General features: G+C 36.2%; 1 pseudogene; it reads left to right on the forward strand.

The window, feature by feature from the left end:
- Positions 1–21,904: 21,904 nt before the first annotated feature.
- On the forward strand, positions 21,905–22,628 carry LOC129463227 (large ribosomal subunit protein uL22-like; annotated as a pseudogene).
- The last annotated feature ends 5,297 nt before the right edge of the window (positions 22,629–27,925 follow it).

Below are 27,925 nucleotides of genomic sequence, written 5' to 3' on the forward strand. Positions count from 1 at the left end.
TACCATGTCTGTGCCAAGTACTGTGCCAAGAGCTTTATATGCCTTATCTCCACTAATTCTATTCAACTCTAGTGCCTCTTCAGGTCGTATATGACATAGTATGCCAGGAATTTTCTAATATATATTAAATAATAAAAAGAATAACAAGGGAATCATTTGAAGATATTTTCTTTTTTGTACTAGATAAATGGTGCACTATGAAAGCAGAATAGCTTTAAAATTGAAGGAAAAATTAATGGTTTTAAATCCAGGTCAGACGTGCACATGATTTCTTCCCTTTCCAGCTGTTGTTAATGAACGCTTCAGGTCAGCCTGTCTGCACTTTGGCTCCTCTTAGATGGAAGTAACATGTGTGTGTTGCTATTTTTGAAACCTCAAAAGGTGGTAGACATAGTCCCCTGATGTGAAACTCATCAGAAATGAACTCCTTTATTTAACCTACAATCTCACCATTTATGAAACTGCTGGTTTGATATCAGAGCCTCAAGTGATACTTCTCAGGAACCTGCTCCAAAGGCCAGATCCCGTGGAAGTAGAAGGGCTCTTTACTTTTTTCTTTCTTTTTTGAATTCTCTGTTTAGATTAAAACTGATTGTAATTGCAAGATGCCCGAGTCTGTTAGATTGACTCTTTTCAACAGTTACACAGAATACCACAGCTCAGGGTCCCTTCGAATAACCTCAACACTTATTTACCTTGACTTTCTGTTTGCAGCCTCTCAAGCCTAGTTTTGATCGGGCCTACTGCAAAAAAAATAGAAAGGGGAAAAATTCTGTGCTGCAGAAGAGAATTGCGTCCTTGTTTAGCTTAGCTTGTTTCTCTCTGGAAAACAGTCATCACATTTACTTTTTAATGGCAGAGCAGGTGTTACCTCACATGGCTACTGGGTGACAAGCTCCCAGTACAGGCTCATTGTACCCCAGACCCTGAGACTTCACCTGCCCAAGGCAAGGAGGCTACAGGAGTTTTTCGCTAGCTTATCACTCAGGTTGTTTTGTTAGGATTCTACTTTGACCTTGCTAACTCATTCATTTATTCAATAGACTTTATTTATTGAGCACCTTCTATGGGCTAAGCACTGATCACAATCTACTAAGAAGACAAGGAATCGTAATGATTAAAAAAATAGAGAAGCAAAATATCATAGGCAACACTGGGAAATTTAAAACACACAGTGAATCCTCTAAGTAAGTTTCTCCCTAATATATCAGTTCCTGTATATATGAATATCCCCTAATATATGAGTTTCCTTCCTATTATTGTTCATGCTCATTTCTGGTACCCCCACTACAGAAATTACACTACCAATTTTTGCATGTCCCCACTTACCCTTCTGGACCTGAACTTATATTCTCTGTCACCCTTACTCTAAGACGTTCTTGACAGTAATCTCTGTTAGGGGAACAACCAAGTCTGTCTTTTTTAACACAGTCCTCAGCAGTTAGCAAAGTACCTAGTACATAGTTACATGTTTAATAAATATCTACCAAGTATATAAATTAAAGGACAATCTTGCAACCGGTATGAACCATTGCTAGGTATTCAAAACCCATCTATTTCCCAGCCCATGCCTCCATGTCTGCAAGTCACAAATCTCCACTCTGGCTCACATACTCATGTGGCCACAGCTGGAATACCATTCCCTGACACACTTCCTCCTTTCCACTCTCTGAATCAATGGCTCCTCTGGGATTCCCATATCTCTCCTTCCTTGGTTTGCTCCATCCTGCTGTTACCCCATTTCTGACTCTCACAGCTTTACCTCACTCTGACATCTTCCTTAAAGATTCAAAGCTGTAAGAACACAAAGCCTGCTATGGAAGATAGCCAGATCTTCTGGGAAGAAAATAGCATACTTGTGGGTATTTGACAGTGATGCCTTCGTAAACAATAAGTTATTTGACATTCAAGACTATTTAAGGAGGTGTGTGTGTGTGGAAGAAGAGTCAGCTGCCAGGGAGGTTGAATTAGTACAAAGGTCAAGGTTGTGATGCACATATTTTTGTAAGATACCATATCTAATTGTAAGGCAGTTAGATTGTGCTTATTTCAGACTGTCGGGGTTTTTGGTTTAATGAGACAGTGCATTGCGTCTTCACAGATCGCTGACCATTGTTTGAAGCATTGTGATGATAACTGCACTTAAAGTTATTGAGCTTGGGTTTAAATAAATTAAACAGAGGTCAAAGAACATGTGTTTGGTGTTCCATAAAGAGGCAGAACCAGTGAATCACAGCTTCTGATGGAAAATAAAATCTTTATTTTAAAAATCACACCCCACATCTCTCTACTAGGAGTTTTTTAGACATTCCATATTTTGGAGTGTGTAAATGACTCTCTAAAGTTTCTCTATAGGTTATGTAACAAATTTGCAGATGTCTTATGTAACTAGACTAAAACTAAGTGACATGCACTAAAACTCAGCTGGTTATGTACTTTGAACTTATGGCTAAACAGTAAGAGTTTTGAATTCAAATAGATGGAGAGGGAAACCTTTCTTGAAACAAATACACATGTTGTTGGTTTCTGTGGATTTTATAAAAAATCTGTAGTTTTGTGAAAATCATTAGCGTCATTTTTGTAAACCTTGTTTTGGTGTCTTCTCAATTTTGATAGTAAGCACATTTAAAATAAGTACAGATTTTATATTTAGATAAAATAAATTAGATAATAAATTTAAATAAACAGTGCTTTAATGAAAGAAAAATAGATAAGCGGGTAAGTGAACTCAAGCTGTTTGACAGAGTTTATTTTAAGGGCTTCCATATATTATCATATCTACTCTGTGCCACAACTTTATTGTACATGGGCTACCATCCCTATTTCAAATATGAGGGAACCGAAGCACAAAGAAATTAAGCAACATGCCTCAAATTATACAGCTAATAAAAGAGAGTTCCATGATTTAAATTACAAAATGTATACCACTACTTTATCCCATTGTCTAAATTTTCAAGTTTTACTTAACATTACATTTAGGAAATACTTAGATATATCCACTTAAACAAGATATAGTACAATTATTTATAGTAATATAAATACTGTAATAATCAATGGCACAATATGGTCTGTTATTTTACAGGATAAAGAATATATAGGCTGGGCATGGTGGCTCACACCTGTAATCCCAGTATTTGGAGAGGCCAAGGTGAGAGAATCACTTGAACCCAGGAGTTTGAAAACAGCCTGAGCAACATGGCGAGACCCTATCTCTACAAAAATTTAAAGATTAGTCAGGCATAGTAGTGTGTGCCTGTGGTCTCAGCTACTCAGGAGGCTGAGGGGAGAGGGTCGCTTGAGCTCAGGAGGTACAGGCTACAGTGAGCTGTGTTAATGCCACTGTACTCCAGCCTGGGTGATAGGATGAGACCTTGTCTCGTTAAAAAAAAAAATAAAAAACTATATATATATATATATATATATATATAACAGGCTTAACAGAATGTTACATACAAATTTGTGGCAGATTCTGTAAGTTATTTCATTAAAAATCTGTTTCAATTCCTTTTCCCCATGTCCTCTATAATACAATTGGCTAAAACATTAAAATACTTAACTTCCTGGTGTCCTTTTCTGGTAGAAATAGTCATGTGATTCAGTTCTTGCCAAAGAAACATAAGCCCAAGAGTGAGGGTCCTGCAGTTTCTGCACCCTTTACCTTCTTGCCTGGGACAGAGGCATGAGACAGAGTTGCAGCCATCACCACCAAGAACAGTAGCCCTGTGAGTGAGAAGGGGCTTACTTCCAAAATGGCATTGGTGAACTCTACCTACCATAGAGGGCTACCCTACACCTCTAGATCCATAATATAAATAAACTTCTATATCTTTAGAGGGATGGAATTGAAATAATAAGACAAGTGTCATCTATTGTTTTATGTATTCTATATAGCATCTTGAGGACATGGGTTAAAAGATTTCTTTTTCTTTAATGGGCAGAAATGTAAAAAATTCAAACAATAGTATGACCCAGTCTTTCTGTATGTGTCTCAGTTCAAGTGTCTGGACAGTCTTAAGTCTCTGAAGAATATTAGATTGCTAGGAAGACAGTTAAAAAATCAGATATATTTCTACCTGGGGAGTTAGAAAGAAAAATATTTTTGTATTATTTCTAAGGGCTTTTCATAATAAAAAAGTAGCTACATTGATAATAGATTACCTTTGATTATTAATTACAGCTTATATTAAAAATATGCATGATTACTAAAAAGTCTGGAAGATAACACTGCTCTAACCACATTAATTAATAAGAGATTATTGGTTAAGGATTAATCTAATACTTTGGATAGCTAATTTTAACTGAAAGATATAAGTAAAATATTAAGTCTACTGCTATCTACTTTGAATGTACTTTTAAAAATCTGTATGATTCAAGAACATTCTCTATTGCTGTTATTGATTATTAACAAGAACTATATCACTAACTCCATATCTTACTCTTTTTCATTTCATATTAAAAACAAAAAAATAGCTGGAGTAGCAGCCTCTGTTCTTCTTGGCTTGCCTTTCCTGGAAAGGAACCTCCACTATGTAAGTGAATGAAGGTGAGAGCAATAGGGCATCAGTGTTCTTGGCTTTCTCAGCCTGGAGTAGCACTTCAACCCTACATGTGGGAGCTGGATAGAGAAAGAAAGTCCTAAACCTCTCAGTCATTCATGCATGGAATAGAGCTTCTGAAACAGAGATAAAAGCTTTAGAAATACTAATGGCCTGCTCGTCCTCAAAAGATACTGAATCCTTCTACTGGGAGCCAGAGTGAAGTGTAGCATGTATTCAGGGGGAGAGGGAGCCCTGTGTTCTTGGCTGCAACCTGAAGTGGAGTTCCTACCATGTGGAACTGAGATATGGAAGGGAGGAAATCGCTGTTGTGGCTCAAATGCCGCAGATTCTTGCTGTTCATAGTGAGATATAGTAGAAACTTTAAATGATTGTTTATTTATATATAATTTTTAGCAGTTATGGTTGCCTCTCTGGGAAGAAGGTCCATGGAGTTCCTCACTTCATCATTCTGGAGGTCCTATTCTTAGTCTTAAGTCATGGGCCTGGCCCCTGGTTTTCTCTGCTTTCCGGATATAAGAGATGAAAGCCTCTATGTAAGTATTAAGGAGGCCAGCTGGCTTTCACATTTGACTTGTAATTGCCTTTTAATTGTTCTAAGCCTTTCTTTATATTTTTTAGGACTTCCATCAAGCTCAGCAATAGACATCCAATTCCATATTCCTATTTTCCCTATACTTTCTAAAAACCTGATAATATCACCAGCAAATGCAACCTCTTCCATTGGAATATCCTTCTAATTAATACCAGTGAAAGTTTTAATAATTGAACTGCCACTTTGTGTTAGGATCTATCTGTGCTTTACCAATCACCGGTGATGAGGTTCACTTTGCTAGCTGAGTGATTAGAAGATGATCTAACACAATGTTCAGGATTCTATTATGAAAACCCTTGGGGATTATACCTGTGGAAAGGATGTGATGGAGAAAAATGAGGCAGAAAGAGAAACTCAGCTGAAATGGTCTCAGTCAACCCCAAGGTGAGTCAGGAAGCTGAAATGTCCGTTAGAATTGCCTTTCAATGGGCTAAAATATCCAGCCTTTATACTACTACTTTGTTCATCAATGCATGTGGGCCATGCCTGAAAGGGCCTGACATTGGGTGAAGAGATTCCCTGCAGCTAAGGCAAATTCATAAAGGGGTTGGCATTTGAAGGCTTTCAACCACTAGGCCTTCCAGCAGCTGAGAAAACAAATCCTTCATTGAAGGTAAATCAAAGTGATACATCACCACGTCCAGTTCTAACCTAGTTCCAAAGATTTGGGAGCTTTAAGACTCTCTAGAATTTGGACTTAGTATAAGCACTGAACTAATTCACGAACTTACCTTTGAAAATTCTATCCCTCTGTATTAGCCTCAGTATATTAAAGGGCTTGGGAGTAATATGCAAGTAATTCTTGTGTACATCTTAGAAGTGGCAAGACTTCTCACACAAGTGTACTCTGTACACTGGCCAGGGAGAACTCTATTTCCCTTTGCCAACTCCAACCTGAGTTTTCATTCCACATTCACTGTTGATACAGACCTATGTTTTACTTTAGGATTCAAAGTTTCAAAAAACCTCATGCAGCTCAACCCCATATTCAAGATCTATCTTTTCCATCAATTGAATCCATTGCCACAATTATAACATTATTAGAGGGAAAACCAGAATCAAACGCAGGTCTTCAAATATGACCTGGATATTGAGCTCAAATATTAGGCATTTTAATAGAAATAGAGTTAGTTTCATAGGTTAGGTTTGAGGAAAAATAGAAGAAATAGATATACTCTCTCTAAATTTATTTCTGAGTGATTTACATTTAATATGTAAGTTAGGTAAAATTTTCTTTTTATTAATAATATGACAATAATTTCAGAGAAGATGTCTCATTTTTTCTCAACATATTCTTTTAATCTACCTACACATTCACTCAACGAACGTTGTGTCTTAGCCTGGCAAATACAGTCATTGTCTTTGGGATTCCTTGAGCACAACTTTGTATAAGCTGTAATGTTGGCATCATCTGGTTAACCTCTGATTAACCTCCAGTGGGGAATCTAAGGTTCCAAAGAGTTCACTTAGCAACTTAAAGGCAAAACAAAGACTGGAAACCAGGCATTTGGATTGCAGTTCCTGTAGACTTTTTGTTCACTTGCCTCATAAAGTCTAAAATTCTCACTTTCATCTTTAATCATAATTGTAGTTCCTTTTCAGACTTGTGTATAATATCCCAGACTCCTGTGTGAAGCAGTTTTATTATTGTTTCTTGGAAAAATATATAAAAACTAAAATAACTATCAAAAAATCAAATCCTTACTATTTCCCTTGAAGCTATTATTCTATTATAAAATAGTAGTTAAGTATTTACTCTAAATGAGGTTCTGTTCAAGAGATGGGAACAAAATATCCCTTACAGTCTAATTGCTGAAGCAAGTGAGTGAATGCATAATTATGGTATAGCATGTTAGATCCTTTACAGGAGAAAATTTCAAAATGTTGCAGAGATCCGTAGGCTGAAGAACAAAAATTAGGAAAAAGCTTCCCACAAGAAACAACATTTAAGCTACAACTTAAATGATGGAGAGAGGTTTACTTAGAGGGTTGGGAAGGAAACACCATGCATGAAACTTAGCACAAATGTGAAACCGTACTTGCTTTAAGAAGGAAGGTAGGCAATCACAAAGACAAATAAGTCTTATGATTACTTACTAATTATCTAAGATGACATGGACATCTTATTATACTTTTATCAAAAAGGATATTGAAGGCTAAAAGATACAACACATTACCAATAGCTTCACAGTTTAGTATAAGCTAGAGATGGTACTAGAAAGGAATGGAGAAGATAGGAATGGTGCAACTGTGTAAAATGTGACCTGAAAGGAACCTAAATACTCACTTGCCAAGGACTGTCTACCTCACTGAGCTGCCACAGGGCTCCTGGATGCAACTTCAAAGCAAAGCCCTAATAGGATAATGCATTTTCATCAATTAAGAATGATGACTTTACTAGAGCAACAGAAACAAAGACTGTCTGAGCCCAAAGGAAAGGAACAGAGAGGATGGCTGAGGCTGAGTAGGGTGAATCTCAGAGGATACCTGTAGAAGGACAGCAAAGTCCCTTGATCATTAGGGATGGGGGCACCAAAAGGGAACAAAGTCTATCCAAGTTATTTGGCAGGGTTTAGTCCCTGTAAGTAATCATGGAAAGAAATGGGTGCAAAGTGGTTGGTTTGCATTTGTTAATAAAGAAAAATTTAAGGGCAGACAAGGATTTCCTATTTCCTTGGGCAACGCATTAAAGCATAAATAAAAATATCTGCTTTCCAACAGATGGTGCTTTTTTAGGAAAAGAGCAAGATTAGGAGAATGCTAAAAGCAGCCATATCTTATTTTTGTGCAACATTTCTGGTTTTATGGCATAAAATAAGATAGACCCCTACATTTTGAAATAAAGAAGGAAAAAATGTAAATTATACAGCTGACTCTGCAAAATCACAGAAGGAAAAATGAGTCTTTAACTGAAAAAGGTTTGTTAAGGTTGGGAGTTGGCCAAACCATCTTCTCCTAGATGATTTACAGTCAGTAAAAGGTTATCTGCAATTCTAAAATTGCAGAGCTCTGTTTTCTAATCTGAATAAGAAGTAAACTTTGTCATAAGTTTTGGAAGAAAATCACTGTTTTAGATTAAGGCTTCTCATTTATATTCACAGTCCTGTGGTTGGTGAAGCTTAGTGGCTAGAAAACTGGAATGGTAAGAATAATAAATGATAGCGCATTAAGCAATTTATTCATGTTAGGTGTTGTTCTAAATTCTTTAGTTATATAGTTTTTCACTGTATCCTCCTAACAAGACTATGAACTAGAATTATTATTATCCCAAACTTACAGATGGGATGCATTGGGCAGATGTCTCCTACTCAACAACATACAGTAAGTAGCAGAACAGGACAAGAACCCAGAAGGCCCATGCAACCTATTCTCCAACTGCCAGTTAAGTAGAGATTTCTTCTTCGTCTGCTGCATTATGATGTCACAAGAAACACAGAAAAAGCTGTAATTGGGGTTAGGGTATATTAGCTAGGACATTTGGGTGGAACTAGACATCAAGAAACCTGGGTACCTGACCTTGTTCTGACCCTGAAGTGCCATATTCTCTTTGGGCATGTTCTTCAAATCCTCTGTCCTTAGGTTTCTCATCTGTGCTAAAAATAAAAGATGTAATAATCTTTACAATATTAATAGCCCAGAATTTTAGAATGATACTAGTTAAACTTAACTACTCACAAAACTCTTAGCTTTCAGAGCTCAAAGTCAAGTATGTGTCTGTCATTCATGATTTTCCCACCCTTTTCTGACATATCTCAAGTAATCACAGAGAACCATGTGTTATTGGCACTGAATTGCAGCTTGCCTTCGGTCTTTTTATTCCTTTACAACTGGGTCAGGTTTAACTCAGTGTGATTGCATCTAGCGTCATAGCAGATACCATGTTTTCTCTGATAGTGTTTTCTAAAGTAAGATGTATCCCCAACATACTAGATCTTCAGTAAAAACATACTGAATTGTGCTACCCTTTGACAGCTTTAGTAGAATCATGAAATTAAAAACAAATCATTCAACAAAGGATTTCTAGGGCTTTTGCAGAGTATTCCGGGGCTATTCTTATGTTTGGGCTATAAATGCCACAGGAACAGGGAAATATTGGAGGACTTGAAGGAAAGTAGTTCTATATTCCTCAAAGGAAGCACATAGATTTCATAGGCTGGTCTTGAGCAGCTACTAATTAATCATGGCCCCAGCAAATACACACACATCTCATTAGAAAAAGTATCAGTGGGTATAGTATATACCATATCTATATCTCGATACACACATGCTATATATATATTTTGTATATAAACCAAATATGTAGGACTGTTCATTGATGACCATGTTTTAAATCTTCTATTCAATCACCAGCCTGAAGGTCTCCCTTTTTTCAATAGGAACAGTTGTTTGTAAGATGTATAATTTGGTTATGGAAGTTGCAATTATTTTTCGTGTGTGTTTTTTCTTGGAGTTCAGGTCACCTGTCTTCTTTATAATATAGACCATTTCCTGTGCAGATTTGTTTGGTGCCTGAGGGGAAAGAACCCTTTATGCTTTTCTTTCTGAGCACTTCACACCAGGCTTTCCCTCAGAGTTTGTATGCACTTTGCTTTGAGCTTTCCCTCAGAACTAGTGACTCCCAGATATAATCTCCAAATTCTTATTCCAGATACACTGTTTGCATTCAGTAGCTGCCTGTGGTTATGTTTCTTCACATGTTGGTTGTTCTTGGGCTTTCTTTTGTTGTTTGCTTTCAGGTACTCATCAGAACAGAAGTGTTACAGCTGCTTCTGAGATGCTGCAGCAAGCATGGCTTGGAGCTAAAATGTGACAGACGTGTATTGACTTCCTGTCACCTAAGATTTCATTTATAGCTAGTGGCAGCCTCCAAGGCCTCTGGCTTCCCTCTTATATTCATATGAATTAATACAATATCAGCCCCCCAAATGTAAATACTAAAGTTTTGAAATCCAGGTTTAAGTTACTAGAAAAGCTTCTCCTTTAGCATCATCACAGAAGTTAATTGACAAATGATAGCCTTTCTGGAGCAACAGAAGTAAAATTCTGGATATATATACAGTATGTTGGCAACACAAGTTCATTGACTCCTGCCATCAGATATGCCTCTAAAATGTTTAATGTCTCCTTCTCTACCTATCTTAGACCCAGCTTACTTCTCATGATGACCTCTTACTAAACAAATTCAGCCATATTGATTGCTTTGCCTGCTGGATTCTGAAAGTACTCAATATTTCAGTCCTATAGCTTTACCCTCAGTTATAATATTTTATATGTATACATTGTTTTATACTTAAACAGTGTTACATGTATGGATTCTTTCCCTAGTAAGAGTAAGAGTGTGAAAGTAAGTACTATATCTTTTACCTCTTCAGCATCCTCTATATTATCTTGCATGGATCTAGGAAGTGTAGAAAACACTCACTGGTTCAGTAATTTTATCTGATTGGAACACTTTAATAATTTTTCACACCCAGAATCAGTGAGAATGTAGAAAAAAAGAAACTCAAAAATTTGGTGTTAAATTGTTGCAGCTTTCATAAGGCATTTTGCCATTAGCTGTCAACATTTTTAAGTATGAATATATTTGAATCAGGAATTTCAGTTCAAGAAATCTAGTCTATGAATATTATCACAAGCAAATAAAGATACATTAGGGCATTTTGTACTAACATTATTTATATTAGCAATAAAAGTGGTGTCAAACATTGATCAGTATGAGATTGGTTAAATAATGGCATATCAATACCAGAGGCCATGAAGCAATGCCTCAAAAAAGTAGACCTCAATATCTAATCAAAAGAAAGTTTCTGCAATAGCATTAACAATAACCAAAACCACAAATAGACAACAGACCAAAAAACATTAAAAAAATCTATGTTGCAGAATATAATGTATAGAACAGCCCATTCTGGTAGCACAAACACACCACATGTGCCAACTATGGGTATGCATACCAACTGGAGAAGGAAAAAGGAGTCATTTTCACTTTGACTAATATTTTGCATAAATTTATTTAATTAATAACTTATTTGAATGCCTGTTATGTTCCAGATACTGTGCTACATGAGGATTTCATTTTAATGCTTTCAGTTGTATTTCTTTAGTCACTTAAAAATATTTGTTTTTTCTTTAAATACATATTTTTAACAATAAATATTATCATGGTTCATCACAAAATTTATGTTTTTAAGAGTAGTGAAATTTGTTTAGATAGGTCACTCAAGAAAAATGGCAAGATTATGTTCTAAACAAGTCAGTGCTGTAACCATGTATAATTTAAGCTTATCAAAACTGCATTATGTGAAAATGCCTAAAACAAATTCCTGTATGTGCATACGGCATACATATAGCTGCATATCACTTTTTGTTGTTGTTGTTGTTGTTTGTTTTTGTTTTGAGATGGAGTCTCGCTCTGTCACCCAGGCTGGAGTGCAGTGGCGCGATCTCGGCTCACTGCAAGCTCCACCTCCCAGGTTCATGCCATTCTCCTGCCTCAGCCTCCCGAGTGGCGGGGACTACAGGCGCCCACAACCACGCCCGGCTAATTTTTTGTAATTTTAGTAGAGACGGGGTTTCACCGTGTTAGCCAGGATGGTCTCGATCTCCTGACATCGTGATCCACCCGCCTCGGCCTCCCAAAGTGCTGGGATTATAGGCATGAGCCACCGCACCCCGCCATATCACATTTTTAATAGGAAGTACTGAAAGAAGTGTTGGTTTTTTAGATAGACCACAATGAAAAGGAACTAATTGCCTTAAAAGTTGTCTCACAGTTCTGAGCATTACACGAAACCATAGCACCTCCACATGGACATGACTTGAGGCATCACCTTGTCATCTATCCTCTAAAGGAGACTCTGAGAGAGATTGAGAGAGAATCTGTTTGTTTGTTTGTTTGTTTTGCATTTTCCAGGTTTTAGAGGATACCTACATTTCTTGGCTCATGACCCCTTCCTTCACTTTCAAAGTTAGTCATGACTGGTCAAGTCTTTCTCATACTGCACCACTCTGACACCCTGTGTTTGTAGTCAAATAGTCCCTCTCCTTTCCTCTAAGAACCACTGTGATTACATTGGGCCTATCTGGATAATACAAGCTAATCTCCCTGTGATGGTTAATATTGAGTATCAACTTGATTGGATTGAAGAATGCAAAGTATTGGTCCTGGGTGTGTCTGTGAGGGTATTGTCAAAGGAGATTAACATTTGAGTCAGTGGACTGGGAGAGACAGACTCACCATCAATCTGGGTGGGCACTACCTAATCAGCTGCCAGAGTGGCTAGAATAAAGCAGGCAGGAAAAGATGGAAGAGCAGACTTGCTGAGCCTTTCAGCCTTCATCTTTCTAGCATGCTGGATGCCTCCTGTCCTTGAACATCAGACATCAAGTTCTTTAGCTTTTGGACTTTTGGACTTACCCCAGTGGTTTGCCCGCCACAGACTGAAGGCTGCACTGTTGCTTCCCTACTTTTGAGGTTTTGGGACTCGAACTGATCCACCACTGACTTCCTTGCTCCTCAACTTGCAGACGGCCTATCATGGGACTTTACCTTGTGATTGTGTGAGTCAATTCTCCTTAATAAACTCCCTTTAATATGTACATCTATCCTATTAGTTCCGTCCCTCTAGATAACCCTGACTAATACACTCCTCATCTCAAGATCCTAAATTTAGTCACATCTTCAAGGTCCTTTTTACTACATATAATAACATAGTCACAAGGTTCTGGAGATTTGGATGTTGACATCTTTGTGGGGCCATTATTCAGCTGGCTACAACTAGTAAATAAATTCAGGCCAGTTTGAATAAATTCTTAAAACTTCTGTTTCAATAGCAACGAATTGGAAACAGGCTACATTACTGAAAATGCGTATCATAATTCATCTGTTACTAAGTAGGGTGGTGCGCTAGCAGAAAAGAACACGAAGTGACAGGACACTTTCATTGCCCTTAAAGAACTCCAGGAGACAGACAGACAAATACTTACAGTATGATGTATTGCAGTGAAAAGCAAAAGAGATTTGATTAGGGAAAGCTTCAGAGAATAGACAACCCTTACAGGAGCAAGGATTAAAGTAATATAGAGTCGTCAGGAAGGTAAAGCAGGTAGGAGGAAGAAGACTGGAGGCATAGGAAAAGGAAGAAGCATACACAAAGGTGGACAAGATTTATGAGTATGGGATGTTCAGAGAACATCAGTTTAAATTTGGCTGTGGCAGAAGGTTCAGGTTAAGGAGTGGGGAGGGAGAAGATTTGAACATTGTCAAGAGCCAAAGAAATTTGAAATGTATCTTCAGTCTCACCATAATTACTCCATGAGATGGACAGACTGTACCTGTCTATCAGTCAGCAATTAGTCAGTACTCATTGAAGTAACAGAATCAGGGGATTCTCTCTCAACTCCCATGAGAGAGTTTGTAATTTCCTGCTTAACCTCATAATGGCTATCAGAAATCCTCAGAGACTATGGAGAAATTCTGAAAATTTTTTTTTTTTTTTTGAGATGGAATTTCACTCTTTTTGTATAGGCTGGAGTGCAATGGCATTCTCTCAGCTCAATGAAACCTCCGCCTCCTGGGTTCAAGTGATTCTCCTGCCTCAGCCTCCCAAGTAGCTGGGATTACAGGTGTGTGCCACTACACCCTGCTAATTTTGTATTTTTAGTAGAGATCGGGATTCACCATGTTGGCCAGGCTGGTCTTGAACTCCTGACCACAGGTGATCTGCCCACCACGGCCTCCCAAAATTCTGAATCTCATAGGTGGTAAAAGCTAAAAATGACCTTAAAACTATCTTTTTAAGGATACTGCCAAGTGTGTTACATAAAATGTTAGATCTGGAAAATACAAATTAGAGACCCCTCAGAAAAAATTTGATGGTCAAAAAGGTTTGAAAACCACTGTATATTATATATCCCATTTTAAGATTAAAGCTTCACAAGTATATTAGCATATTAATTAACCTGAAATTGTGCAAAAAATCATTTTTATTCATAATTTAATAGATTTTATAATCACATAAAATTTATATTTCCCTTTGGTTGGTTTGTTTGTTTTCCCAGAGGATCTTTGAAAGGGGGTCCATTGAATAACACTCTGGAAAAATAACTAATCCAGTGCTTCTCAATGGTTGTTTCTGGCCTAGCAGCTTCAGTACCACCAGGGAACTGGTTAAAAATGCAAATTGTCAGGCCCCTTCCAGACCTACTGAATCAGAAACTTTTGGGGTGGAACTAACAACCTATTTTAATAAGTCATCCTGGTGATTTTCATGCCACCCAAAAGTTTGAGAAACACTGCTCTAATCCAATCTAGTTGCACGGGTGAGAATGTTCAGCCCCAGAAAGTTCAAATGCCCCTTCTGCCCCTGCAGGTCAGAATTTCACCTTGGTCATTGTCAGATCTTAGGCACCCCAAGTTTCAAATTATTCTGCCAATTAATCATCAACTCTTCCTGATGCTCCACAGTGATACACATTTCCAGCATCCACCTTAGAGCAACAGATTGTACAGTTGCCCTCCTTGCAGAGGATTTACTTTCTTATGCTTTGATTCCATATTTCTACGGAGTGTTTATAGCTTGAATGGAAATAATATGTCTTAATACTGCCTGGGCCCTTACTTTAAAACAAATATGAATAGCAGATCAAATTATAGCATCTTTGTGTACAAAAGTCTTTGCTATCTTTTATTTAAGAAATTGTTTAGAAAAGCCCCACGATTCTTCTCTGTAGGCCACCTTGTCTTTCTGAAGTGCTCTGGAAGTAATCTAGCATCATGAAGTATTACTAACAAATTATTAAAGAAAGGCTACTTAGCAAAGCACAAAAAAAAATGAGGGGACTAAGTTTCATAAAATGGGGAAAAAAAATTTAAGTTTCGATTAAGAAAAATAACGATAAATATTAGAAAAATATAAGGTAAAGTGATAAAGGACAATTTCATTTGCGTCAGTTTTGCTGTTGTGGTAATGTTGGTGATGGTGGTTGTTTTTAACATTAGAAAGATGAGGAGAGAAGTAAAATTTGATTTGGAAAGCAAAAATTGAAACAGAGCATTCAGTTGGAATTTGTAAATTTTCATTCTATCAGAGCCATTGGTGTTCTCTGCCTTTCTGATTATATACAATTTGAACAGAAGAAGAAAAGCAAGTCTTCTTTAGCCATTTATGAGAATGTATTTCCACCAGTGTGATTTCCCCTCCAGCTGTCATGAGCTGGGAGGATATATTCCCTCTGTGTAAATTTAAAGAGCCTGGCGGTAACATGAGTGGATGGCAGTAAATAACACTGCCACCTGCACTTAAATGGAATTTCTGATGTCTTGTTTTTCATTGCTGTCAGTAATGTATCTCGCCTTAAAACAATATTTCATCTGACTTATAGTGAAAATGATAATGTGGCCATGGTTTATTTATGGCATGCATTTCTATCGGCTGGGTTGCATTTTGTTGTAGTCACATTAATCAAACACAAAATTGATTTTGGTTCAGCACTGAAACTCTTCAAAATTACTTTTCAAAAATGATACTTTTTAAAACATAGAGAAAGACACATTATAAAGCCACAAAATTTTTTCAATATAAGATCAGCTTGATAATACATTTTCTTTTATTAAGAGTTTTTTATCAACAGTTTTCCAGGAAAAGAGTTTGTTTGTTTGTTTGTTTTCAGGAAAGATAAGACAGCATGGCTACATCTACCCAGATTAAATTACACTTTCACTGAAGAAATTTTCTGATTTTAACAAAATAGGAGTTTGTCAGAAACATTTACAGTAAGTTATTGGAAGACGTTTCTTCCTCTCATACATGACTAAAGGCTGATTGAAAAATCCTGTTCTGAAAAGTGAATGCAAGCTTGCTTACTAAATGATTAACTGTTTTCTTTCAGTGAATGAAAGAGATCAAGAAAACTGAATCTCTAAGCCACTATCCATCTTCATACAGGGTGGAAGAATATACAAGACAGAAGATCTCATTTAACTGAAAATTTAACTTTGACGTTAATATTCCTAGAGTTTTTCTACACATGAAATATTAGAAAACATGCTACCTTGTATGTGATAAAATTTAAAAATGACATACTGCATGTTTAATATTGAATTTATACTCATATTGCATATTCATGATTCATTACACAAATTTATATTTTACAGGTATATAACAGACAGAGTCAATGAGAATTACTGGCCATAAAAATAATTTATAGAGTAAAAGGCAAAGTATATTGTTAGTACAGGGGAAGAGCATGCATGTGAATCAAGTTGCAGTGCTTATTACTTGTATGAACCTAGGGCAAGTTATTTAAACTTTGTTATTCAGTGTTCTCATCTGCAAACTGGGTATAATAAGTAGCGTCAACTTCACGGGATTTCTATGAAGATTAATAAATTAACATTTATAAAGTATTGAAATAAGGCCTAGCATATAATATGATATAGATTAGTGTTTGTTAAATGAAATAAATAAATCCGTTGGAGCAAAAAAGTTGAGTCATTTCTCCCCATTAAAATTATTTCTAGTGTTGTCTCTAATAATTAAGTACTATCATCAATGACCAAAAATGTCACTTTTAGAAAATTCGTGTATATAACACAAATTTTAATGTTAATAATTTCATTGAGAAGTGCCTTGGCACATAATTGATGACCTCATGGATTGAAAGATTATGAAAGTGTGAAAGTGAAAAAGCAAGTATTATATTTTTAGAAAAATAATTTTTGCATTCCCTGTAACCAAAACATTTTTCAAGCTGAAAGTTGTGTTAAAAATATATTACATTTTCATGACACATAGCAGAGTGAACACTAAAGCAAATACAAAGTATGCATAGGAGATAATGTGAACTCTCAAAGGACATAAATAAATAAGTAAATAGATAACTAATTAAATAAATAAATAAAATAAAAACTCAAGTATATAAAGATGACCCCAACTTAAGAAAATTGAAATTAATGTTTGTACATTTCAGTTTTTCAAGTTGGGATCATCTTTGTATATTTGAGTTCTTATATCATTTATTCCTTATTTCACATTAACCTAAGGATGTTACCTACCACAAATTTAACCATTTATTAGAATTACCAGAAAATCTTAAACTAATGTGGCTATGTGATTGGGGGTGGTGGGGAGAGAATCTAAGTGGATTTTATCATATAATCAATTTTTAAACGATATACCATGTCATATTGTGAGAAACAGAATAAATAACACACTAAAAGAAATATGCCTTGCTAAAATGCAATTCTACAAGTGATGTATTTACTTCATTTGTGGATACCAGAATCATGACTGCAAGGTCAGTCCAGATAGCAATGTCTAGATAACAATCCTAGGAGAGGTCCTTGACTTACAATTTTAAAAAGCATCAGAAGTGACTACTTAAAAATGTCTGTTTCATCCAGCCTGGCTGTGAGCATGGAAAATGTCTATAAGTGGTCCCTTCTGGGAATTGATGTTTTGATAGGCCTGTAAGGGCAATGGAGCTTAGGACGTTGGCAAATGTAGTGAAGTGATGGACAATAGACTCTATAAAGGATAAAGAGGAATTTCTACATTTGCGAAAGTAGTTCTACTCAGTCTGTACTTGGAAAATATTTGGTCTAGTGGAATGGAAAAGTTTTTCCTTGATATTTTGGCATTTGTTGAGATATTTTCTAGGCAGTGATTCTTCAGCCACTGTGTCACATTGCTGTGGGTTGCTCTGAACAATTCAGAGGTGTGTAGGCATATTTTAACCAAGATGCACTATTTTTTAACTATTACTGAAGACACAAGTTGTTACAGTGATTTCCTTCAGAAAAATCATTAAGTTAAAGAAAGAAACAAAGCGTGAGTTCAGTTAATACCAAAAAGAACACGTTTTTGATTATAGGCAAAAACTTTGACTACTAACCTTTTTTTCATTTTTGAAACGGAGTCTTGCTCTGTCGCCCAGGCTGGAGTGCAGTGGTGCGATCTTGGCTCACTGCAGCCACTGCCTCCTGGGTTCTAGCAATTCTCCTGTCTCAGCCTCCTGGGTAGCTGGGATTACAGGCGCATGCCACCACACCCTGCTAATTTTTGTATTTTTAGTAGAAATGGGGTTTCACCATGTTGGCCAGGCTAGTCTCAAACTCCTGACCTCAGGTGATCCACCCACCTCAGCCTCCCAAAGTGCTGGCATTACAAGTGTGAGCCACTGCACCCAGCTGACTACTTACCTTTTAAGATAAAGTCAGGGTAGTACAGTTCTACTAAAGCATCATCAGAGTGTTGAAGGTAAGCAAATCAAGAAAGTGATCATTTTTGATCATTTTTTTGATCAAGACTGCATATTGGCATCTATTAACAGCCAAGCAAGTATGTTGTAGGCTGTTAGGTGAAAACACACAGTTCAACCTATTTTTTAAGCTGTTTTCTTGAAATCATCCCTGCCTCATTTATAATTGTTTTGAATTTTATAAATGTTATGATTCTGTATAGTGGTAAATAAATTCAAATATTCAATAATTTGCTCCAAATACAGAAAGGATGAAAAAAAAACAGCTAAAAAGAGGCCTTGTGATTTCTTCAAATCCTGAAGAGAAAGAATACTATTAACATTTTATGTTTATAGTAATCATCATTGCCTTCCATATAACAACACATAAATTTGGCCTTCTAAGATTAAAATTGTGTCTCCTAAATTTAAATTTTGCTTATGCAATGGCCTAACACCATAATTATTGGCATTCTAAGGTCAAAATTGTGTCTATCAAAGTTAAAGTTTACTCATGTGGTGACCTAACACACACCATAAATCCTTTTTTTAAAATTTTTTCCATTTTTTGTTCTTTTTGTTACTTTTAAAGGTTTTTAAATTTTTAATTATTATAGATACAGAGTTGTACGTATTTATGTGGTACATGTGATATTTTGATAAAAGCACAAAATGTATAATGATCAAATCAGGATAACAAGGATATGCACCACATGGAGCATTCATTTATTTGTGTTAGGAACACCCCAATTCACTCTTTTAGTTATTTTGAAATATGCAATAAATTATCTTTAGTTATAGACACCTAATTGTGCTACTGAACACTAGATGTTATTCTTTCTACCTAACTGTATTTTTGTACCCATCAACTACCCCCTCTTCCCCTCCTCATCCCTAAAACCTTTCCCAGCCTTTGGTAGCCATAGCTCTCTATCTTCATGAGTTTATTTTTACCTCACACATATGAATGAGAATATGTGGTATTTTTCTTTCTGTGCCTGGCTTATTTCACTTGACATAATGTCCTCCAGTTGTTACAAATGACAGAATTTCATTCTTTTGTATGTCAGAATAATATTCCATTGTGTGTATGTATCACATTTTCTTCATCCATTTTCTGTTGATGGACACTTAGGCTGATTCCATATCTTGACTATTGTGAATGGTGCTGCAATGAACATGGGAATGCAGATATCTCTTTGATATACTGATTTCCTTTCTTTTGGATATATATCCAGCAGTGAGATTGCTGGATCATTGCTGGTAGTTCAATTTTCAGTTTCCTGAGAAACTTCCATACTGTTCTCCACAGTGGCTTTACTAATTTACATTCCCACCAGCAGCATATGAGTATTCCCCTGTCTCCACATCCTTGCCAGCATTCATTATTGCCTGTCTTCTGGATAAAAGCCATTTTAACTGAGGTTAGATAACATCTCACTATAGATTCGATTTGTATTTCTCTGATGTTTACTGATTTTTAGTATTTTTTCATATACCTGTTGGACATTTGTATGTCTTATTTTGAGAAATGTCTATTCCAATCTTTTGATAATTTTAATTGGATCATTATTATTTTTTGCTTTTGAGTTGTTTGAGGTCCTTATATATTCTGGTTATTAATCCCTTATCATATGGGTAGTATGCAAATATTTTCTCCCATTCTGTAGGTTGTCTTTTCACTTTGTTGATTGTTTTCTTCCCTGTGCAGAAGCTTTTTAGCTTATGTGATCTCATTTGCTCATTTTTGCTTTGGTTGCCTGTGCTTTTGAGGTCTCATTCAAGCAATCTTTGCCCAGACCAATGTCCTATAGAGTTTCTCCTATGTTTTCTTCTGGTGATTCCATAGTTTAAGGTCTCTGATTTAAGTATTTAATCCAGTTTGATTCAATTTTTGTTTATGGTGAAAGATAGGGATCTACTTTTATTCTTCTGCATATCGATATCCAATTTTCCCAGCACCATTTATTGAAAAGACTGTCCTTTCCCCAGTGTATGTTCTTGGTCTTGGTCCCTTTGTCAAAAATAAGTTGATTAAATTTATTTCTGGGTTGTCTATTCTGTTCTATTGGTCTATGTATCTGTTTTTATGCCAGTACCATGCTGTTTTGATTACTATACTTTTGTAGTGTAATTTGAAGTCAAGTGATATGATTCCTCCAGCTTTGTTCTTTTTGCTCAGGATTGCTTTGGCTATTCTGGGTCTTCTGTGGTTTCATATAAATTTTAGGATAATTTTTGGCACCATAAATCATTTAAATCCTGAGTCTATGAAAATTTGGCTAAAGGTAAAATACATTATTCCTTCTAATTAGTCAATGAGTAGATTGAAGAGGAGGAAAAGGCAGAAAAAAAAATCTTCTTCTATTAGCAGTGGCCTAAGCAACTACAAATGAACGAACTGAAAGTATTAATAACATTAAGCCTAAGGCCAAAACTCCCAGTAAATACCTATGAAATCTGAAATTTATAGAAGCTCACAATGCACGTTGACTGGAAAACCATGTCATTTTATATCTTTCAGTATGCAATTTAGTTGCAATGGCAATTATAGCAGTTATTGATTTAATTTGCATTGTTTTGGTTTAGGATGAGGTTTGGCTAGTAATACCCGATTCTGTAACACAATAGATGGTCCATTTAATCAATATTTCAGTAAGGCTATGGGAAACTATAAAAATTCTCAAAGTCCTATGACTATAGTTAAGATATATCAAAGTTAAGATATATCAATACACATGACCCAGTTGACATTTAGCAATGTCAGAAATTATTTTTGAACACTGTAGGAAACATAACAAAAAGTAATACAATTGTACAATTGAGAAAACAAATTCTCAAGGAAACTGAGGTAAGTATACAGCAAAAATATTATTTTTGCATTCATAATGCCTTTGTGACTAATGGAGATATTAATGGCTTAAGTATATTTTTATGAGTAAGTATTTTTAAATCACTTCATAAAACTGTGTCAAGAATGAGAATTATCTAGACTGCACTGACTTATAAGCCAGTAGCCAATGATGAATTAATGCTTGAACAATTCTATTTCAAGCTATAATGAGCTTTATTGCCAGAGTTCTAAACAGCAACATGAACAATAAGAAGCGTTAATGGAAATATTTAAAATGTGCCTCTTTTTCTATTTCCTCATTTCATGTAGGTGAAACTTTTTTTTCACTTTCTTCTTGCCTTCACCACATTTACCCAAGAATGGCTCAGACAGAAGTAAGCCATCTAAGATACACATAAAACTTTTTTTCTATTCATCTGTTTATCTTCAGTTTTATTTCTTTATGAATGTAGTAGTTTTTAAATATGATCCAGAATCCTCCTGCCATTGCCGCCATCCTGGCTTCAGGGGTGCCAGTCTCCAGGCCCCCGGGAGGAGAACTCCTAGGGCTACTAAATCCTCGCTGGAGGCAGTGGTTTCTTATGCAGGAGGACGTGGCAGAGGGCCTGACTTTGGGAGCTGGGACTGGTCGGCCTCTGAGGTCCGCAGAGGGACGTGATGGGCGGGAATGGGGACGACCGGGCTCCTCCACTGGTGGGGGCACCGGCCCGCCGTGGGGCGCGGGCCGCCTGTGGTCCTTGCGGACTCCGGAGGTCCAGTGTCTAGTGGTAATCTGTGAAAATGGTTCGCTATTCACTTGACCCGGAGAACCCCATGAAATCATGCAAATCAAGAGGTTCCAATCTTCGTGTTCACTTTAAGAACACTCGTGAAACTGCTCAGGCCATCAAGGGTATGCATATACAAAAAGCCACAAAGTATCTGAAAGATGTCACTTTACAGAAACAGTGCGTACCATTCCGACGTTACAATGGTGGAGTTGGCAGGTGTGCGCAGGCCAAGCAGTGGGGCTGGACACAAGGTCGGTGGCCCAAAAAGAGTGCTGAATTTTTGCTGCACATGCTTAAAAACGCACAGAGTAATGCTGAACTTAAGGGTTTAGACGTAGATTCTCTGGTCATTGAGCATATCCAAGTGAACAAAACACCTAAGGCCGTGGAACCTACAGAGCTCATGGTCGGATTAACCTATACATGAGCTCTCCCTGACACATTGAGATGATCCCTACAGAAAAGGAACAGATTGTTCCTAAACCAGAAGAGGAGGTTGCCCAGAAGAAAAAGATATCCCAGAGGAAACTGAAGAAACAAAAACTTATGGCACGGGAGTAAATTCAGCATTAAAATAAATGTAATTAAAAGGAAAAAATAAATAAATAAAAAAATATGGTCCAAAATTATTTGACACTGCTCAATCTGTCACTACTTGATCAACAGAATCCAGCAGAAGTGACACAATGCCAATTTTCAAGTCCAGGACATTAAGAAACTGGGAGGTTTTACTTGCTGGCTCTTGAGACACTCTCTAAAACAAAGTCACCATGTTATAAGGAAGCCCAAGCACCCCACGGAGAAGCCCACATAAAAATGTCTACATGGAATCCTCAGCCTTCAGCCCTTCCTGAGCTCCCAGCCAAACAGTCGCCATCAACATGACAACCATCAACATATGAGTTAACCATCTGAGAAGTGGGTTCTTCAGTTCTCCATCAAACTTGCTCAGATGATAACTCCTGGAGCAGACACAAGCTTTTCATGACAAACTCTGCACAAGCACAGATACATGCACTAAATACACCATTGTGATTGTTTTAAGCCACTAAAGTTTTGGGGGGTTTTGTTGTTTGTTGCTTGTTTTTTTGTTTGTTTAAGCAGTTTTTTTATGATGCTCCAGTTCTTGAAGTATAGATTACACTAGATGAAAGGACACTATTCTTTCCCAGTGTAATTCTCAAAGACAACCACTCTGCATTCTCTAAATGGGCTCAGTATATGCCTGAGGAAAAGTGAATTAAGGTTTATGTAGGAAATAGTCATCAACATACACAATTCAGAAATTCAGACAAGCAACATCAGTGTTTCTTTGATTATTCTAAGCATCCTCCAAAACAAAAACAATTTGCCTTCTAAAGCTCATATTATACTGATTATTGGATAATTTAGCTAATGCCTAACATACTGCATTATTGACATAATTGGTACACTAAGGCACTTTTATGAGTTCTTTTAAAGTGGAGTCCACACACATTAAAAACTGAAGAAGTCACTTAAATTCTGAGTTTCAGTTTTCATATCTACAAAATAAAAATAATATCAAGTATTTTTATTTTAAAAATTCATAATGAGGATGAAGATAGGTTGGTAAATGAGTACAAAAATATAGTTAGATAGAAGGCATAAGATCTAGTATTAGAAAGTATGGAGTATATCTCAGTGTCTGAAGTAATGAATGTCTTATTTGATTATTACATATTTTATGCATGTATCAAAATATCACATGTACCCCCAAAATATATGCAACTATTATGTATCAGTAAAAAAATTAGTGAGGATATAATGAATATAAAAAAACTGGTAAAACATCTGATACCCAACAAATAGTAGCTATTATTATAATTACATGTAATATATAAGAAAAATCTTAAGCTTGTGCTCTAAATCATAGTTCTGAGTAATTATTTTTGCTATCACATATCTGTTCTGATATAAATGTTGATAAAAATTACAAGACAAAAGTAAATGGGAGTAAATAAAAAATTATATTTTTATATAAAAAATCTGAGTGATTACTACAGGTTGAATAAGAATGGAACATTTATAGTTAGTGTGAAGAAGATTTTAGAGGTTTTACCTGACCTAAAGTTCAACATGAGTTTATGATATGCTTTCTAACATAGTTTTAGCCTTGTTAATAGAAAAAAATTCAAAATATTTGAAATATGATGTCATCATCATGGACAAAGATGAAACACCAGTTTTACTGTTGCATTTGTTATGGGTACCAAATCCTAAAAGAAATTTTCACAAATAAGTGTCTGCAGAGAAAGTGAGGGATTTGAAAGTCATTTATAAAGAAAGATGAACTCTTATATACTAATATTTACCTTGAAGTAAGAAAAATAAAGGAACAATGATAATAATTGCCTTTAAATATAAGACACAGGAACTGATTTTCTTCCAAACAGGCATACCAACAATCAATTGGTAGAAGAATATAGAATACGGTAGGGGTCAGTGATCTTGGGATGATATGACGATAAATAAATAGTGGGCATTCACTGAGAAGGAAGAATGTGGTTATGCACATGCTGTGTGGAAAATCTCAAGCACGACATCGATGGGAGAAAAATGAAAAAAAAACTAGGGAACCTTAGGTGATCTCTATGGTGCATTTCACCTCTACAGATATGAATATGCAAAGGCAAATCTTTTATTTTTCTTTACTTATTTATTTATTTATTTTAGAAAAAAGAATGAGAATGTGAAACGGATACAGGCACATTGAAAAGTAATAAGCTGCTATGAAAGAGCAAGCATTTGGAGTTATTTAAATCTCTGCTCTGCCTCTGATCAGGCAAATGCCTTACTTTATTTTTTTAAATCATCAATAAAACAGAGAAATTTAGCTTATAAATTTAACTATTAAATTTGTTACTTTCTAAAGGTATGTGGTACGCCTATAAATATTGTTTATTATAAAAGTATAGCTCCAATGGAAAAGTGTTTGTAATAAAACTATGTGTGTATAAGTACATGTACATATGAAATACATATTTTCAAGAGATCAATTTAAGAGAAAAAATTATTTAACCTTTCTATAGAAAATAAGCTCTACAAGTTAAAAAATTATCATTAGCATTATAAATATATTTAAAATATACTTGGTTCCCAAAGATTTACTCTTCTATTCCTTCTATTAAATAAATAATTCACCATAACCTATTTAAAAGACATTTCCTTTACTATCTTATATATACCTTTAAATATATTACGTTATTTTTCTCACATAAGTGTTTGGAATATTTAGGTAATACATCAACATGATTTTTAAGCTCTCGTTGATTTATGGAAACCGAACAAGTATTGTTCTAACTTTTTGTCCAAAGTTATGCTCAAACATATTATTTTTAACCTTGCGTAGAGATAGGAAGATAATTTTGCTAATCAAGACTGTGTTTCTTCTTTGCCCTTCCATGAATTCAAAATTCCCATTTTCATCTATATAATTAACAATCATTCCCATTAATCATTGAGTTTGATCATTCTTATATTTCAGAAAATGCATGAATATATAAAATTATTCATATGAACTCTAATGACAATGTAAAAACCCCTCATTTTAGAATAAAAGTATTTAGAAATTGTTTTTTATATAAATCTCCTTTATTTGAATTTTAAAATTAAGTTTAGAAAACAAGAGTAAGTAAACAAAAAGCCCAATTTCAAAATGAACAAACTATCTTAACACCTTACCAAAGAATATGTACAGATGGAAAATTTGCCTATGAAAAGATGTTAAGTATCTTATGTCATAAGGGAATAACAAATTAAAGCAACAATGAAATACCACTACACACCTGTTAGAATGGCCAAAATCCAAAACACAGACATAACAAAACAAGGAGCAACAGGAATTCTCATTTATTGCTGCTGGGAATGCAAAATGGCACAGCCACTCTGGAGGATAGTTTGGCACTTTCTTACAAAACTAAGCATAAATGTACTATACAATCCAGTAATCTGCTCCTTGACACTTACTCAAAGGAGTTGAAGACTTATGTCTACACAAAAACTTGCACATGAATGTTTATAGTAGCTATACTCATAATTGTTAAAACATGGAAGCAACCAAAATGTCCTTCAGTAGGTGAATGATAAATAAACTTTTGTCATCCAAACAACAGAATATACTTCAGAGCTAAAAAGAAATGAGCTATTAAACCACAAAAAGACATGGAGGAAAGGTAAATGCATATTAGTAAGTGAAAAGAGTCTATCTCAAAAGACCACATATGAAGAAAGATATACTTTGGATGGGGGAAGGAGAGTAAAATGAACACCTGACTTTTCCTCAGTCCCAGCATCAGGCTCAGCTCATTGAAATCTGGTGCTAGCCCAGCCCCCAAATATCAGACTCCAGGCTGGCATCTACAGACCAAGCCTTCAGGCCACTTTCACAGCTAGGCCAGCCCCCAACAACCTTGGGCTCCAGAATAGTAGCTGTGGCCCTAGGATTCAGGCCTGCCACAGAGTCAGGTTAGCCCTGGTATCCCCAAGGGTAGTTCCCACAAACTTAGGTTCCAGTCCAATGCCAGGTTCCAAGCAGGCCTTCATGGCCCCACAATCCAGAAGAGTCAGGTCCAGGCCTACCCCAGTAGACACCAGCACCAGACAGATCCCTCAAGACCTATGGTTCCTGGCCCCATCACAGCTTTAGGTAGGTTCTCCATGGCCTCAGCCTCAGATCAGAACCCCCACAACCTAGCCTCTAGACAAGAAACCACAGACCCAGGCACACAGACCTGGGATAAATGCCTTCCCAAGAACCAGGCTTGTCCTAGGTTGGACTTTACAGGGGCATTTCTAAAACCTGTGCAAACTCAAGCTCAAGAACTACGCAGTACCAGGCCAGCCTCCATGGATCCAGGTTGTAGACATACCCCTGTAGAAACAGGCTCCAAGCCCATCCCCATAGACACAGGCCCCAGCCTCAATACCAGGAACCCAGTTGACAGGCCCACTCCAGTGGACCCCAGCACTAGGTCTGTCCCCATAAACCTAGGATCCAGGCCCACCCCAGTGGACCCAAGTCCCAGACTAGCCTTAATGAACTCAAGTCCCCAGACAACCCTTGTGGACCCTGATGCCAGGTCTGCCCACCTGCTGACCAAGGCAACAAGACAGTCAAGCTAAGGACTCAGGCATTAAGCTTGCTCATGAACCTTGTCAGATGATCCACCCAGAATCTCTGTATGGTCTGACTGGTAAAAGGCTTTCCCTGCAGAAATCAGTCCACAAAGACTGAAGAAATAGGTGCCTACTTCTTCAAATGCATCAACAAAATGGAATCCCACAATGATCAAAAACAATCAGGGTACAACCTTAAAAAACAAAAGCACATGTAACCAACCTTAAACAAATAGAGATTTAGGAACTGCCTAACAAAGAATTTTTAAAATTATATACAGAATCTCAGTAAGCACCAAGAGAACACAGAAGAACAATTAAACTAAATGAGGAAGACAGTACACAAACAAAATGAGAAGTTCAACAGAGATAGAAACCATAAAAAAGGACTAAGTAATAACAGAAATGAAAAATTCCATAGAGAATTTTAACAGCATATTTGATCGAGTAGAAAAAAACAATAAACGTACATGAAGACAAGTCATTTGAAATTTCCCTGCCAGAGGAAAAAAAAAGAAAAAGAAAATGATAAATAATGAAGAAAGCTTATGAGACTTATGGACAACATCAGGTGAAACAATATATGAATTATGAGAGTTCCAGAAGTACAACAGGAGAAGAGGAAAGAAAGTTTATTTAAAGAAACCATGACAGAAAACTTCTTAACTGTGTAGTGGAAAATGAGCAAGCAGATCAATGAAGGCGAAAGACTCCTAACAGATGAAATATAGAGATCTTTACCAAGGCATTATGATTTAACTCTCAAAAGTCAAAA

Source organism: Symphalangus syndactylus, chromosome 2 (genome assembly GCF_028878055.3).
Source record: "Symphalangus syndactylus isolate Jambi chromosome 2, NHGRI_mSymSyn1-v2.1_pri, whole genome shotgun sequence".
NCBI classification, from domain to species: Eukaryota; Metazoa; Chordata; class Mammalia; order Primates; family Hylobatidae; genus Symphalangus; species Symphalangus syndactylus.